General features: G+C 42.7%; 1 long non-coding RNA gene across 2 annotated transcripts; it reads left to right on the top strand.

Moving 5' to 3' along the window:
- Positions 1-307: 307 nt before the first annotated feature.
- On the top strand, positions 308-13,372 carry LOC142490921 (uncharacterized). Of its 2 annotated transcripts, none has more exons than XR_012800151.1 (4): positions 308-569; positions 10,297-10,428; positions 11,363-11,496; positions 11,772-13,372. It is a non-coding gene; the product is annotated as an uncharacterized LOC142490921 (long non-coding RNA). The 2 variants fall into 2 exon arrangements; XR_012800150.1 differs by having other exon boundaries at positions 11,369-11,496.
- Positions 13,373-16,833: the final 3,461 nt, after the last annotated feature.

Genomic DNA, 16,833 nt, shown 5'->3' on the forward strand with positions numbered 1-16,833 from the left:
CTCCCGTCCCTGTCAGGAGTTGATTGGGAACAATCCCTGACCTCTAGCAGCCCTGAAAGTTGTGGTCTCCTGGGCCTGGAACAGTGAGGGAGTTTTAACTCTTTCACTCCCTATCTTCCTACACGCCCTATAAGGCCCCATAGGGCGCAACGTTTACTTAAATGGCAGTGTTGCGAGCCCTATTTCACACCTCGCGAGACCCACCATTTTACACCTCGCGAGCCCCCCTCTATTTCCCACCCTTTTCCCATGTATTTCTATCCCCTCCGTCTCACATCTCACTCTCCCCCCCCCCCTCAGAGCCGTCTTAACCTATGGGCACGCTGGGCAGTTGCACGGGGGCCCCACGAGCATAGGGGCCCCCCAGTGGGGAGGGATTCTGCCGGTTCGGGCGAACTGGTTGCTAACATTTTCTCAGTTCGCCAAACCGGAACGACTAGCCCTACCTACTTCCCCCTCAAAAACTCCGCTCTGTGTCCTGCTGGCGTCACTCCATCAAGCGGATGGAGAAGTGAAGGAGAAGCTGCCTGCTGCTGCTCCGTTCCTGAGACCAATCTTCTGTCTACCTGGTGAGTGCGGCAGCAGCTCCGTTACCCGCCGGCAGCCTCTTCCCCCACCCCCAAAATATGTGTGAATATACGGTACCAATACTAAACACAATATAACCCTCAAAATCTAAATGCTGCAGGTAAGCGAATCTCTCACTAGAAGAGTGCTCAAGTAAATATACACACCGTCCACTGAAACTACTCCAACTAAATGAAGGAGAGAGGTGCTGGTAGTGACGTGCAGTAGATAACACAAAAATCAAGTGAAAGATGCAATTCCTTGAATCAACACATACACAAAAAAGTAGACCACTCCAAATAGACTTGCAGGAAATGGCTCTGTTGTATTATCATGCAACAAAACCGCATGTGTGGTAAGCAGTGAGAACTTACAAGAAGTCCCTGGGTAAGGGCATGGTATAATTATAAACCTGTTTTATTAAAACACACAGGGTAGCGTCCGGGGGTGGGGTATGGTGATCTAAATGGGGGCTTGATGCTGCAGAGGATCCGCTGTGCCGGCGGCAGGGCCCAGTGCACTGCTTTGCCCGGGGGCCTATAATGCTGGGACGGCCCTGCCCCCCCTCAATCAATTACCCCACTCTCCCTTAATCCCTGTCCCCCGCCTCACATGTATTTCTCTCCCCTACTCCCTATTTTCCTCACTCCCTCTCTCCCCCCTCTCTCTCCCCCCCCTCTCTCCCCCCTCTCTCTCCCCCCTCTCTCTCCCCCCTCTCTCTCCCCCCTCTCTCTCCCCCCTCTCTCTCCCCCCTCTCTTTCCCCCCCTCTCTCCCCCCCTCTCTCCCCCCCCTCTCTCCTCTCCCGTCAATTACACTACTCTCACTCAATTCCCTCCCACTCACATAATTCCTCCCACAAAATATATACCAAAAAACACTAAAACTTCCCACCCCCAAATACATACAAAACAATCTGCAACCCCCAAACATATACAACCCCCCACCTCCCCAAATATATACAAACCCCCCCAAATACATTAAAAAAAACACCTCCCCAATACATATTTTTAAAAAAATGCATATATATAAAAAAAACCCAATGCATATATAAAAAAAAACAATGCACATAAACCCCTCCAACGCATATAAAAAAGCCCCAAGACATATAAAGAAGCCCCCACTCCCTCTCAATACATATAAAAAGATCCCACTCCCTCCAATACATATAACAAGGCCCCCACTCCCTCTCAATACATATAAAAAGACCCCACTCCCCCAATACATATAAAAAGACCCCACTCCCTCCAATACATATAAAAAAAAAACACTCCCCCAATACATATAACAAAGCCCTCACTCCCCCAATACATATAACAAGGCCCTCACTCCCCCAATACATATAACAAGGCCCTCACTCCCCCAATACATATAACAAGGCCCTCACTCCCCCAATACATATAACAAGGCCCTCACTCCCCCAATACATATAACAAGGCCCTCACTCCCCCAATACATATAACAAGGCCCTCACTCCCCCAATACATATAACAAGGCCCTCACTCCCCCAATACATATAACAAGGCCCTCGCTCCCCCAATACATATAACAAGGCCCTCGCTCCCCCAATACATATAACAAGGCCCTCACTCCCCCAATACATATAACAAGGCCCTCGCTCCCCCAATACATATAAAAAGACCCCACTCCCTCCAATACATATAACAAGGCCCTCACTCCCCCAATACATATAAAAAGACGAGACACAGAAATAACCTGCACAGACCTAAAGTGAGAAGTGCTAAAGCCAGTTAAATGCAGTGTAAATGGTAACCACTACTGGCGGTGCTGGGGATGAATATGATCTGAAAACCAACACAGAAAAAAGAATCCCCAAAGTAGCACTCTAGCATACAAAAATATCAAAATGTATTAATCACATACAGATATAAATCATTAAAAAAGACCCCCACTCCCCCAATACATATAAAAAGACCCCCACTCCCCCAATACATATAAAAAGACCCCCACTCCCCCAATACATATAAAAGACCCCCACTCCCCCAATACATATAAAAAGACCCCCACTCCCCCAATACATATAAAAAGACCCCCACTCCCCCAATACATATAAAAGACCCCCACTCCCCCAATACATATAAAAAGACCCCCACTAACCCAATACATATAAAAAGACCCCCACTCCCCCAATACATATAAAAAGACCCCCACCCCCCAATACATATAAAAAGACCCCCACTCCCCCAATACATATAAAAAGAACCCCACTCCCCCAATACATATAAAAAGACCCCCACTCCCCCAATACATATAAAAAGACCCCCACTCCCCCAATACATATAAAAAGCCCCCCACCCCCCCAATACATATAAAAGACCCCCACTCCCCCAATACATATAAAAAGCCCCCCACCCCCCCAATACATATAAAAGACCCCCACCCCCCAATACATATAAAAAGACCCCCACTCCCCCAATACATATAAAAAGACCCCCACTCCCCCAATACATATAAAAAGACCCCCACTCCCCCAATACATATAAAAAGCCCCCCACCCCCCCAATACATATAAAAGACCCCCACTCCCCCAATACATATAAAAAGCCCCCCACCCCCCCAATACATATAAAAGACCCCCACTCCCCCAATACATATAAAAAGACCCCCACTCCCCCAATACATATAAAAGACCCCCACTCCCCCAATACATATAAAAAGACCCCCACTCCCCCAATACATATAAAAGACCCCCACTCCCCCAATACATATAAAAAGACCCCACTGCCCCCCAATACATATAAAAAAAGTAGATATACATTGGGGATGGTCGGGACCGGTGGCTGCAGGATCCGTCGGCCGGTTGCGGCCGGGCTCGTCTCTCCATCAGCTGCAGACCTCCTCACTCTGTGTCCCACGCCGAGCTTCCAGTCAGCACGCACCGGAAGCTGAGGCGCGATGACGTCAGAGGGGCCCGCCGCGCTGAAGTCAGAGGCTGGAAGCTCGGCATGGGACAGGAAGGCCTGCACCTGATGGGGAGCCGGGGCCCGGCCGCGACCGGTAGCCGGACCTGACCAGAAGTTGGGGCCAATTGCAGCACCAGCCGCCGAGCCCCCCCAGCCTCCGGGCCCGGGACACCATTACCTTTTGTCCCCCCCACTTGGTGGCCGGACCCGGGATGCCAACCCCGGCAAACCCCCCCTGTTGGCGGCCCTGCACCCTATACACTATCGCACACCACGTACAAGTTTAATTATAAAAGGCACCTTTTCCCGTCACAGTCAGCTGCTCATTATGGCCTAGATACATCAAACAGTAATATGGCGTTGAGATCGGCAAAAAAAATTACATTCTATTTAGTGGGCAAGTTATCATCCTGTTTCCAGTTAAAATAATGCATGTTTTAATGTGCCACAAAATGAGTAAATTACGCAAGTTACTCATTGTGATGCTATATATATGTTGTGGTCATTTTGGGGGTTCAATAGGAGCTTGTTAGGTGTCCAGTATGTTTTACAATTCTTGTCCAGCTAGTCATGGCTGATTGGAGGGTGGCAACCTCCTTCCTAATTTAAGCTCACCCCCTCCCACATTTAAATGGTTATGGGCTCACTCCATAGCATCTTCCACTCAGGGGAACTTGCCTGCTTGCAGTTTGGCTGTGACATCTCTAATACAGAGTGCTTTTCCTGGTAATGTACAGGTTAATAAAAGCTTCAGTCAGACTCAGAACTTTGCAACTAATATTGACAGATTTACTATAAATCATTCTTCCTGTTATTACACAGGTTATTAAGAATTTATATTAGCGTTAGGGACCCCTGATATGTGGTCTGCCTTGGCGGTGGCTCAGGGGCTTACAACAATTTTGGCCAAAAATGTCAAACTAAAAGACCATTTTACTTATTAGATATTTATACATATATATTTAGGCACCGTACCGTGTATGAGTCTCACTGGATGTGCTAAAAACTGAGCTTTGTCTGTGTTTTATGTTCTGTCTCTGGTTTTAAAATATATATTGCCATGCTCAGTAGCACTCCTCTGTGACACTCATATGCTTATATATATGTTGTGGTCATTTTGGGGGTTCAATAGGAGCTTGTTAGGTGTCCAGTATGTTTTTTATTCTATTTAGTGGGCAAGTTATCATCCTGTTTCCAGTTAAAATAATGCATGTTTTAATGTGCCACAAAATGAGTAAATTACGCAAGTTACTCATTGTGATGCTACTCATTAAATGGCGATACCTGGCCATTATATAGGTAGTATACCAAAATGTAACGCAAATTTTGATCACCTACAAAGGCTGGCATTAGGCCTTTCTTGCCTGTGTGTATAATGGCCATTATCTACATATAGGCAAGGTAAGCTATACCAACCTGGAATAGGTGGTATAAAGGATACAACTACCGATTTTACTAGATATTAGCCCTGGGGGGGCAAGGATAATTGATGCGAATATAGAGCCTCTCATTATCAACTGACAACCCTGCCTTCACGTGGCGCCCCTCATTTCTAACAAAATGGGCTCTGTCGACCCTTGGGCCTAGCGTCCCCTTGGGTATATCCTGCTAAACAACTTCCATGGATCTTTTTAAAGTGAAGTTTTCCGTGGAAGTCGCCTACACCCATCCGTGGGTGAAGAGGCAGAAAGTAAAGTAAGTAAAGATATTAGCCCTTAGTAGCCATCAATAGCAGACCACTAAGGACTATGAACTATCAAAGCTACTTTAAACTACACTACCTAACCCCCTTACCTAAGAGACTAGTAAGGCATTGCATGCAATGGGTTAACACCCACCATTCCCCCTCTGGGGGGCCTAAACACCCTCCCCAGTTCACTCATTTATCTAATAAAACGTCCCTGTGGTAAGGGTTATATAGGACAGACCTTGAGAAAAATAAAAGTACGGCTGAATGAACATAAATGTAGAATCAGACATTTCCCCGACCTACTAAGAAAGGTTCATACTCAAATAAGAGAAAGAAAAGGGAAGCTTTTTAGCCAAACATTTCTATGAGATATCGCATTAAATCTCGCAATTACGCTGGCAAATTTTGGAGCAAGTGAGGATCCCAAGAAGACGTGAGGATATACGCAAGTGTCTTCTAAGAAGAGAAGCCTTCTGGATTGACACTCTGCTTTGAATATGGAGCAGGATTTTATTGTATGTAGTTATGGGGCAAGAGTCCCAAAAACAGTGCTCAATCTCGTTCAGAACTTCAGTAGATAATAAAAATCCTTATTTTGTTGTGGAGTCAGCCTATAACCATAACTTTTTAGGTATTGGACCCAGTGCTTAGTACATGAATCTATCACATATGACAAATAACATGAATGAGGGTTAACGTACCGTTACTTTGTAGGATTGCGCCCTACATGACCCTTGTGTTGCCGCACTGTTACCGGTCATCCAGTCTCAATGAAGGGAGACATACAATACTCACATATGGCTGTTCTCCTGTGCGTGCATCCACGCTCGGTGTGCAATATAACAGTAGGAAGGATCCGAAGATTCCAGCGGTGCACAGCTTGTAGAGATGAGAGACCAGCAAGGTGTAGATTAAAAATGAAATTTTATTGAAAAAACATATGGTATGGGGGACACACTCTGACGCGTTTCGGACCTGCGTGGTCCTTAATCATAATCATCTCTACAAGCTGTGCACCGCTGGAATCTTCGGAGCAGGATTTTAATTGCTTCTTGTGAGACCTCTGCAGTTTGGCAGGTCCCCGACTGCTCTAATATGGAAGACCCTAACTTTGAAAGTAACCCAATATACTTGATGCGATTGGATGGAAAAGGCATGAAATAATATTTGCTTTATTGGTCTAAATAAATAACACGAAATATTTTTACAAAAATGGAATAATGTAATTGAATAATAATGTAAAATAATATATTATAATATTGACCTTTAAAGCGCCACTATTGGCTGATGACCATGTTTTTCCTGTTTTATTAATATGTGGGAGTTAAATATCTTAACATGTATTAAATATCTCGGTTCTAAGATATTCGCACCTTTTTTCTCATTTTCACGTCTGAAATCGGGATGCGTCTTAGAATCGATGTTTTAAAAAAAAAAAAAGGGGGCGCTGCTGGAGTTCTGGCCAGGCAGGAAGCTGGAGTCCTGGCCAGGCAGGAAGCTGGAGTCCTGGCCAGGCAGGAAGCTGGAGTCCTGGCCAGGCAGGAAGCTGGAGCCGCCGCAGCACAGAGGGCGGCTGGATTACCCACAGCTGCTGGAGGGAGGAAGTTAATCCTGGCCATGGGGAGCCCTAAGCGGCTCTCTACAAATTGTCCCATTCAGCTCCCCCGGCACTTAATTTAAGTGCCTCCGGGAAGTGCGCTGGGCCTCTGTAAACCCTGCGCTCCCCCGCTGGGGGTCGCGCCCCCCAGTTTGCACACCGCTGCTTTAGGGGATGCATCTCTGACCCCCTATATCTTTAATTGATATAGAACATTCTGTATAGATTTAAATAAAACACTTTATACATAACATTCTATTTATTTATTTAGCTCAACTAAAACAAGTCACTTCCATCAGCCAAAGTCTGAAAATCTCTTTCCTTTAAACTGTACCTTATTACCAGGTAAATGATACTTTAATTACACATTGCTCCAGCAGAACAGAGTGCAGCAGTTAAGATGTTCTACTGTTGTGCTACCAGTAAGGCAGTTATGTGAAAGTGACTAAGCAGTGGGCATTGCGGTTTTAACCACAATTAATCCAGCTGCATGACACGTCTGGAAAGTCATTAGCCTGGGAATAAAAAGTCAATGGAAACATACAGACGTGTTTCATTACTATACCTCAGTTTATGCCTTAAGCAAACATCACTAGAAAAGTCCATGACATTTAACATAGCCAAACAATAGGTCAAATAGCCTCAAATTAAAAATACCATTCTGAATGCCTAGCTAATCTACATGGTCAATGTCCCTAGGATCAATCTATCCACATACGTAGGTAGCGACTAACTGGGTTATTCATCAAAGTGCTAAGATAAACAAATTCTAGTGCAAAATAAGATAGCATCATATATAGGTATCGTGTATTCATTTTTTTTTATTTCATATATATATATATATATATATATATATATATATATATATATATATATATATATATATATATATATATATATATATATATATATATAGACAGACGAGACAGCGAGTATTAAACTAGCCCGGTTACATGCTGGGTGTAACCTGGCTAGTTTAAGGCAAGTTTAAGGCATTTCTGCATTGACTAATGACCCATCGGATTAACACAGCAGGGGTCCCTAGCAGTCCCATTCAGTTTCAATGGAACTGCCAGGGACCCCCGCTGTTAATCTGATGGGCCAATAGTCAATGCAGAAATGCCTTAAACTTGCCTTAAAGATGACCCAGCATGTACCCAGCATGTACCTGGGTCTTTTTGGCGATTGCCACTGGTTTGTGTTAGAATAACCGTCGGCACTACAGTATATAACAAAAAATGGGAGAGCGCAAGCTCCATAGTGTAACTCAAATAAAGAAGTATTTAATCAGACCAACATTCTAAAATCATTAAACTCACAAATGCCGGTAGGTAAAGAGCATGTCGAGAGACAATCTCAAGGGTAATCAGCGGGAAACATCATGGGGAGACCACAGCCAGGAACGCAATCTTGGGGTGTAGTGATGTATTTCCGTACTAGGACGGAGAGAAGAAAGCACAGATCCAAATAGTACCCTCCAATTGCACCCTCCAGATCCTCGACACCACGGACACAGATCAATCTGCAAGGCCTCCGTTAGCGTGATGACATGAACAGCAAGAGTCCAAAGACACAACCCTACGTGTTTCGTCGCTTAGTGATGCCACTTAATCAGGGGAAATGTAGGTGGGCTGATAGCCCTTAAATAGTCCAATAGTTCATTAGTATCAGCATGTATTAACCATTCATGTACATGATTAGAAAGCATCATCCACAAGTGGAGAAGGATATACACATATACTGTACATATACATGTGTATAAACATATACACCTATACAACACTAAAACAATAAACACAGACAATGTGCAGATGAATTTCATATAAGAACAAAGTACAACTATCCCAATACTGAAAAAAGAATATACATAGTATATAATAATAAACCATGGAGGATGACAATGTATCAATTACAGGAGCTGAATTAATAATAATCTGCCTATAATCATGTCCCCAAAAATATCTGAGGAAAGAGCTATCCAAGGAAGAAACCTACTTGTCATAGATATAAAGAATATATAGCATACACTATACTTAGAAATGATACAAAACATGTATTAATGGCAAGGAATAGGTTAATATATGATAACAAATATAAAATTGTTAATAAAATATATGTAAAAAATTTATGAAGAATAATGGAAAATAAAAAAGTAAATCAAACATATATAATAAAAAGTATGAACAAAAAACAAAAATAGAACACATACTGGGACGATGAAACTACAATGATCTTGTACAATGAATCCTGATTGTATACATACATAACCAAATATGAACAAGACCTACTGTATGTATGCAACAGATTAACAGATCAATAAGTACAGTATATAATATCAAAATACTGTAGTTGGATAGGAAAATGCAATCTAATTGCTGTATATATAGAGCAGACAAACTATACTCAGATACCAGTGTGTAACTAATGGGTCATATTATTATTACCCCTGTAAATAAAGACAATGATGAATACAATGCACAGAACCACTGAAAGCCTCAAACTAGAGGCCAAAATACCCCCACTAAAGGCATCGCTCACTACAGGGCCAGAGAAAAGACCTCCATGGGTAACAGATGTTCATATTAGCGTACTTGTATCCAGGCACTCATTGAACCCCCCTGGGCAAAGAGTCCCCAAGATTTATATCCAATACGTCTCCTTCTTTCACAGATGCCTGTTCAAGCCCCATGATCCTTAGAGACCCGGAGTCTATGTTATGTGTTTGCAAGAAATGTCTAGACAAACTATGCGCACTGTTGCCATGTACAACATTTCGCCGGTGCTCCAAAAACCTTGTGCTAAGTGCACGTATTGTACGTCCTACATATTGTGGGCCACATGAACAGAATACCATATACAACACATGGGAAGATAGACAAAACGTTTATGGTACAGACCGATGCCTCCGACTATGGTATCAGAGCTGTACTCAGCCAAATGGGGGAGGAGGGAGGCGAGCATTCTGTGGTATGCCTGAGCTGGAAACTGCTGCCCAGGGAAGTGGCTTATGCCACCATTGAGAAGGAATGTTTGGCTATTGTGTGGGCTTCCCGCAAAGTTCAGCCCTATCTGTATGGCCGGACATTTACGGTGATCACAGATCACAATCTTCTGAGTTGACTATAATGGGTGTCCAGGAAAATGTCAAGTTGCTTCGTTGGAGTCTTGCTCTGCAAGAATTTGACTTTTCCATCCAGCACAAGAAAGGCAGCGGGCATGGAAATGCGGATGAACTTTCATGCCAGGACAGTCCCAGTGAACCCACAGCCTCAAGAGGTGCCTGGCTAGTTAGACCGCCGGACGAGGCGCTTGCAACTAAGTCTTCATCTTGAGGGGGGAGGTGTGACGGTGAAGGGGTAACCAGGCTCACGAATAAAGGTTAAGCCCACTTGGTTGCCCATGATCCGTGTTTTGGGGCCCTAGAGTGTCAGCTCTTGGACCTGACCGTCGTATATGCATTACTGTCACTGTGTGTAAAATTATGCGACAATAAAGAATGTCTGTGTTTTTACCTTTCCAGATGTGCTGGGACCAGGAGATTGCTAGGATATGAGCTTCAGAGTGGGTTTGACGGAGAAAGTCTTTGCAGATTGTGGCTATGTAGCAGCACTCCTGAGTTACAGGATACCCCAAAGATGTACCTGGGAATCAGGTAAGATTCTCGGATACATTGAAGCACACTGCTGTGGCCAAACCCCTACCCTGAAAATGTTCTTCCGACTCACCACTAGGATCACAGTCCCGCAAGGTAAATGGGGAATAAGGTGTTAATGTATCCCTGCAACATACATGGGGTCCCCGGTATAAGGGGGGATGCCCAGTTCATGCCCAGACCACCCTAACCCTGGTATAGGGATTCAGGGGTTGCTCCAGTCATGTATAAGACTGTGAGGCTTTTATTAAAATAAAGTTTGCAGAGTATAAGGGATATGGCTAGTGGGGATGAAGCAGTTCACATTTTCATTCTATCCCTCAATCAAAAGACTTACAGTAGGACATTTTAATAAGAACATGTATAAAGTATATTTTATTAAACTGATATATATAATATAGTATGCTGGTACATTGAAACCTAAGCTGGGTCTTTCACCGTTTGGACTCTGAGGGGGGCTTATGGGCTACCAGAGTGTGGTGCCATTAAGTGCCCAAGGCCCGTACATGAAAGTCAAACTTGTGGCCAGAAGTGTGAACACCATCTGGACAGGATGGCTGAGTGAAGTACCCACGCCCTGGGATGAATACAGGCTGGTCCGACCAGTAGTCACCTCCCTAGACGTGGAGGCAACAAGCCCTGTGGGGTGTTCTGCATGGCAAGTAGGCAAGATGGCGGTTTTCGCACATGCCCCTGGGCCCTGTTGAAGCTCCAAGTGCCCGGCTTCTCAAGACTGGCAAACAGCTGAGTGGCTAGCAATAAAGTTCCCACCCTCGGGGCTGGCGGTAATGCTGCGGGGCGGGGCTGGCCTAGGAAAGGATATAAAAAAGTTAGTAGCCAGCCCAGAGAGTGTCCCAAGTGTTCCAAGTTGTGTTCCAAGTTTTCAGTGAGTTCTAAGTAAGTCATCTAAGATTCTCAGATGCTAAGTGTCCAGTTTCAGTCTGCAGCAAGAAAGAAAAGGGGCTTCCGCAGAAATCTGCCTGGATATTTTCTATCCTGTTTTGCAACTGTGATCAAGGTGAGGATTCCCTGCACTTAGGAGAGTCTCGTTTTGTATCCCAGGTCCAAGTAAGTGTGTTTTCTTCCTGCTATTTGTAACCCATTGTGTGTATGTCTGTTTCCACAGAATAAATCACAATTTGTTTTACTCTTTGGTTTTGCTCAATTAAATGATCCTGGTTATAAAGGTGTAATGTCCTGGTCTCCCATAACAGTGCTCCATCCCAACTTCATTCTTCTATTGATTTAATTCAAAAACTTCCCATGCATTGTTACATGCTGGCAAAGGTAAAAATAGTTTTTGACTTTTTCTAGTCCTATTCCATTTATTTCTATCTTTACAGAATTGACACATTTGCTGAACATCACTTTGGTCTTGCTGAGATTCATATGGAGGTCCACCTTCTTACTTGCTCTGATTCGTTGCTGGAGATCTTCTAGCAAAAATAACAATGTCATCAGCAAATCTGCAATGTCTTAAATACCTAAGTGTTGCTGTGAAAAGCTTTGGTGGCATGCTGTCTCCCTGCCACACTTCCTTCATGATCCTTATTTTGTTTGTACCTTCATATAATTTAATGGTTGTTGTGGGACTCTCGTAAACGATCTTTATAATATCAATGTACTTTTCCTCAACAATTTGTCTTCTTAATGCTGTTAGAACCACTGAGGTGTAGACAGAAGCAAATTATTTTTCGTAATCTACAAATCCTAAACTGAGTGGTACTGTAAATCATATTCATTACTGTACTTCAGGAAATCACTTCATGTACGACTTGGAAGATAAGGCTAGGGAGAGTATTGTTCAGTCTGGTGGCCAAAATGTTAGCATATAGTTTTAGATCTGTATTTAAGAGGGAAATGGGTCTGTAACTAGAGCACATCAGAGGGTCTTTTCCCTCTTTCGGGAATACAACTATGGTTGCTCGTATCATATCTCTAGGTGGGGGAAAGACCATGGAGCATTTCATTAAATAGCTTTGTTAAATATGGGAAGAGTATTATGGACATTTTTTGTAGTAAAGGTTAGAAAATCCATCTAGGCTAGGGGCCTTCCCATTTTTCAGGAATGTCATTGCTTCCTGGATTTCAAGTGGCTCTATAGTTTTTTCAAGGGTTATAATTTTGGTTGGTTTAAGTGTGAGCCTTCTGCTAAGAAGTTTCAAGTTTTTTGTGCTCTCTTATTTTTAGCAGAATTCCCCCACCGGGCCAGGTAGATTGTAGAGGGATGCGTAGTATTCTCTAAATGCTTTACAGATAATTTTAGGGATATAGGAAATCAGACAGTTTTTGGTGTATATACTATGAACTTTGATCTTAGTTTGTGTTAGTTTTAGCTTACACGCACGCATCCTATCTAACTTATTGCTTTTTCGTAGTATTTCTGTTGGGTCCATCGCATAGCTTTTTCTGCATTTGTCACCAACAGAAGATTTAATTGGCCTCTTACTGAAATTATTTACCTATAGTTTTTCCAGGAGGGATTTGTTTTGTGGATTGTTCTAATCCATCCATTTTTGTATTAGTATATTAACTTGTGTTCTCTCCCCCCCCCCCCCCCACCAGAAGCAAACACAATCTGCCTGACTATGATCACCAACTTGTGTGCCACTGAAAGGGTGAAAGAGGACACCTTGAAGTCTCGCACCTATTTAGCTTGAAGTATTGGGTGAGCTCCTCCTCAATTAGGTGAAGAGTTTGAGGGTTCATCAATAAAAATTTGTTTAAAGACCACGATCTTTTGTTCACAAACATTTTGTTTTTGGATGTAAGGCCCTCGAGCTTAGTTATAAGTGTAGAGTGATCTGACCAAGCAGAAGGGACAATAGTTGCCAAGGAGGTGTTGTCGATACACGAATAGCTATTATGAGGATGTGAATAGAAAAAAAAATCTTTCACATTGGGATTAATTAATCTCCAAGAGTCTACGAGCATCAGTTCTTTTGACATGGAGACAAGTCCACTAGGTTATTTTTTTTAATTCTTTTTATTTTGAACTTTTTCTTGGATATTAATAAAAATAGGGATGGAGTACAGAAAGGAGAAAAACGGGAGGGCTATGGGGAGGGTACAATGGTACAATAAATACACTACAGTCAGTTCATCTGGTTAAAAATTGTACAGTACTAGAAAATACTTAATTCAGTACCAGAAATACGATCCACCTAGTTAACTTTATACATTTTGCAAGTCAAGGGGGAAAAGTACATGATTGTTTACATTCATAGATAATTAGGAATAATCCAAGGGCCCCATGTTTCACAGAATATATTATAAGTTCTAGAGATATAACTGGAGAGCTTCACCATTATCATAGCGTTCTTAATTCTATTTATAATAGTCTCAATTAGTGGGGAGTTCATCTGCTTCCTGTAACTTGCAATGCAGCACCTGGTAGCTGTGAGAATATGAGTTATTAATAATTTACCATTTTTTGTTTTGTATGGAATATTTATGTTTAAATGTAAAAGGACCACTCTAGGTTCTTGGGGAATTTTTTACTTTTAAATAGTATAGATGATTTTTGGAGATACTGCACCGACACACTTTATTCGAGCAAATACCCGGTATGTACCTGGCAGATACCTGGAATGCGCCACTCCTCACCTCTGACAAGCCCCGTTGCATTTGCCTTCCCAGCCTGGGTTCATGCCTGGCTGATGGGCGGCTGATCTGTTAAATGATAATGATTAGGATTTAATAGGCTGCAATGCTTCGCGTGTCTACCAGATGGCATAAATTCATGAATTGTAATGCAGTATATATATATATACTGTGCAGTATTGCAGCCAACGGGAATAAAATGCTTAAATCCCTGCCTGGAAAATAACTCAATGCACTCGGGCAGAAAACAGTCACAAACCTCAATACACCCGGGTATACCCGAATTCGTGGGACTAGCCGAGCTCGAATAAAGTGTGTCGCCAGTGTATGGGCCAAGTCTGGGAACTTATTGGACAACTCCACCACATATGTAACATGAAGCCCACTTCCCCACAGCCCCTCCAGCATGTACTCGACACTCCAGGAAACATCTTATGTAGCCTTTCAGGAACCAAGTACCACCTGAATAGGATCTTATAACTGTTTTCTTTAATATTTGGCAAATGGAAAGTTTTAATGTCTTTCTAGCAATTGAGCACCATGTTTCTAGTGATAATTCAAGACCCAGCCCGTTTCCCCATTTCAACATATATGGGGTTTTAAGATCTGATTGTGTCTCTTGTAAAATTTTATATAAAGTTGATATCAGTTCTTTTAAATGTGAAAGTTGTTTTAATCGTGTGACTGTGGGTGGTGAGCTGCCTGGGAGGTCTAAGGAAGATTTATAGTGTTGAATTTGTAAATAGGGATACAATTCCATATTGGACAGGTTTAAATGTGTGTGAAGATCAGAGAAGGGTTTTAGTTTCCCCTTGTTGAACATATGGAATAGCCTGGATGCGCCCGCCTCCTTCCATGTCTGAAAATTACCTGGAATATAGCCATTGGAAAAAATGTGGGTTGTCCAGTAGGGGCATTATTTTGAGGGGTAGTTTGTCAGGGTAGCTTTTGATTTCCACCTATCCCATACATGGAGGGAATTATTTATGTTGGTTATGTCTTTGTAACGTTGCTGACTGCAAAACAGGATATGGACCCGCAGGGCAGAGGTGGGGAGTAATAAACCGGCCTTGACCTGGGATCAGAGGTCTGGGATGCAGGGGTAATCAGGTCCAGTTCCGAGGTCAAGGCAGGTGGCAGGCAAAGGGTAGTCAGGTCTGGTGCCGAGGCAGGCAGCAGGCAAAGGGTAGTCAGGTCCAGTTTCAAGGTTGAGGCAGGCAGCAGGCAAAACAAAGGCACGGGAAAGCTCAAACAGGACAGGGTAACCAATACTTTGCACGAGCAAAGTCCAAGGGCAACTGCCTGCTATTTAAAGGCCAGAGAGAAGCTTACTTCCGGTCAGGGGAGGATTTGTAAGGGCAGGATTTGCCAGGAAGCAAGATGTCCGTGGTAGCTTCGTACAAGATGACATCACTTCCTGTCAGCAGTCCTCCAGGATGTTTCGGACAGATCCCTTCTAGGCGTATTTTCTTGGGTCTAATGCTTTTCTTGATCCTTAATAGGTTTTGAATGAATAAAGGTGAGATCAGAGAGCCCTCAATATCTACCACTCTCCTAGATTGCATGGAATCATGCCAGGTTATCAGCTGTGAGAGTTGGGCTACTGCATAATAGTAAACGAGATCGGGAAAAGCTAATCCTCCTTGGAAGGTGGGTCTTTGATGACCAGTAGCTGAGGTTCTTAGTTTCTTCCCCATCCAGACATATTTGTTGATTATACACTGACATTTTTTTTAAAGTTTGATTTTTAACTTTGCCTAAATTGTGAATCTCACTTTTATTGTGATAAAGGCAGTAGGAAATGCTGTAGAAACCATGTAATGTGGAAAGCCAAGATTAATATTTACTCAATTAGACATTCTCCACACAAAACAAGGATATATCAATAGTGAGTTTGACAAGTTGTATTTAACAATTGGCTACTTAAATATTGATGTAACATGCAATGCTAGCCAAGTAAAAATGATTGTCATGTGATTCCCTGTATAAGCACAGCTGAAATTAGTCTTGAGGCATTATGTACCACAGCAATTACCTTGCTTAACTACCCTTAACTACCCTTAAAACTATCCACCTCTCTCCTTTGTACCTTGTTTCCTGTTTCTTTCTGCAATTTTTTATTCCTCAGATACAGTCCAGAAAAACAGGCTCCCAGGTGTGGACTAAATGGATCCCAAGAATTGTGAGGCAAAAAACCCCACAAAATTCAACCAATAGGAGGAATCTTAAAACTCCAGGGTTATGCTTGGGATACATGTAAAAAAAAAAGTTGTATGTATTTTGCTGTAGATTAATTTTGGTGGTAACCAATGCTTTAAACACTTGCTACTGAGCTGTGTGACTGATTTGCAGTGTGGTTCAAGTGCAGTTTGGATTAAAAGTGTTGAGTTATAACCTGAAGGAAAGTGGGGTGCAGTGTGTATTACTAGCATAGGTGTGTGAGCTTGGAGTGTACAGTGGAGTGGGTTCGTTTATTTTAATAACGTGGGCAATTTGTAGCAACCTATATTTTTTACTGCCTGGTTTGAGAGATTGCAGTGGGTGTGTGTTAGCTTGTTGCGTACTTAACACACCTGATTGGTGTGTGTTTCTGTTGTTTAACAGAAGCTTGTAACAAATTCTTGAGCCTGTGTGTCACGGTAGCTTATGACAAGATATAATGAACACCAAATATCTGGGTTGAACTGAACGAGGCTTAGATATAATAAAATATAATTTATTCCTTAAATAAGGTGAACACAGCAATATAGTACAATTAACAGGCAAGAAGATAACACTTAATTAGGGATGGGGAATGGAGAA

The sequence above is a fragment of the Ascaphus truei genome, chromosome 3 (assembly GCF_040206685.1).
Source record: "Ascaphus truei isolate aAscTru1 chromosome 3, aAscTru1.hap1, whole genome shotgun sequence".
Classification (NCBI taxonomy): domain Eukaryota; kingdom Metazoa; phylum Chordata; class Amphibia; order Anura; family Ascaphidae; genus Ascaphus; species Ascaphus truei.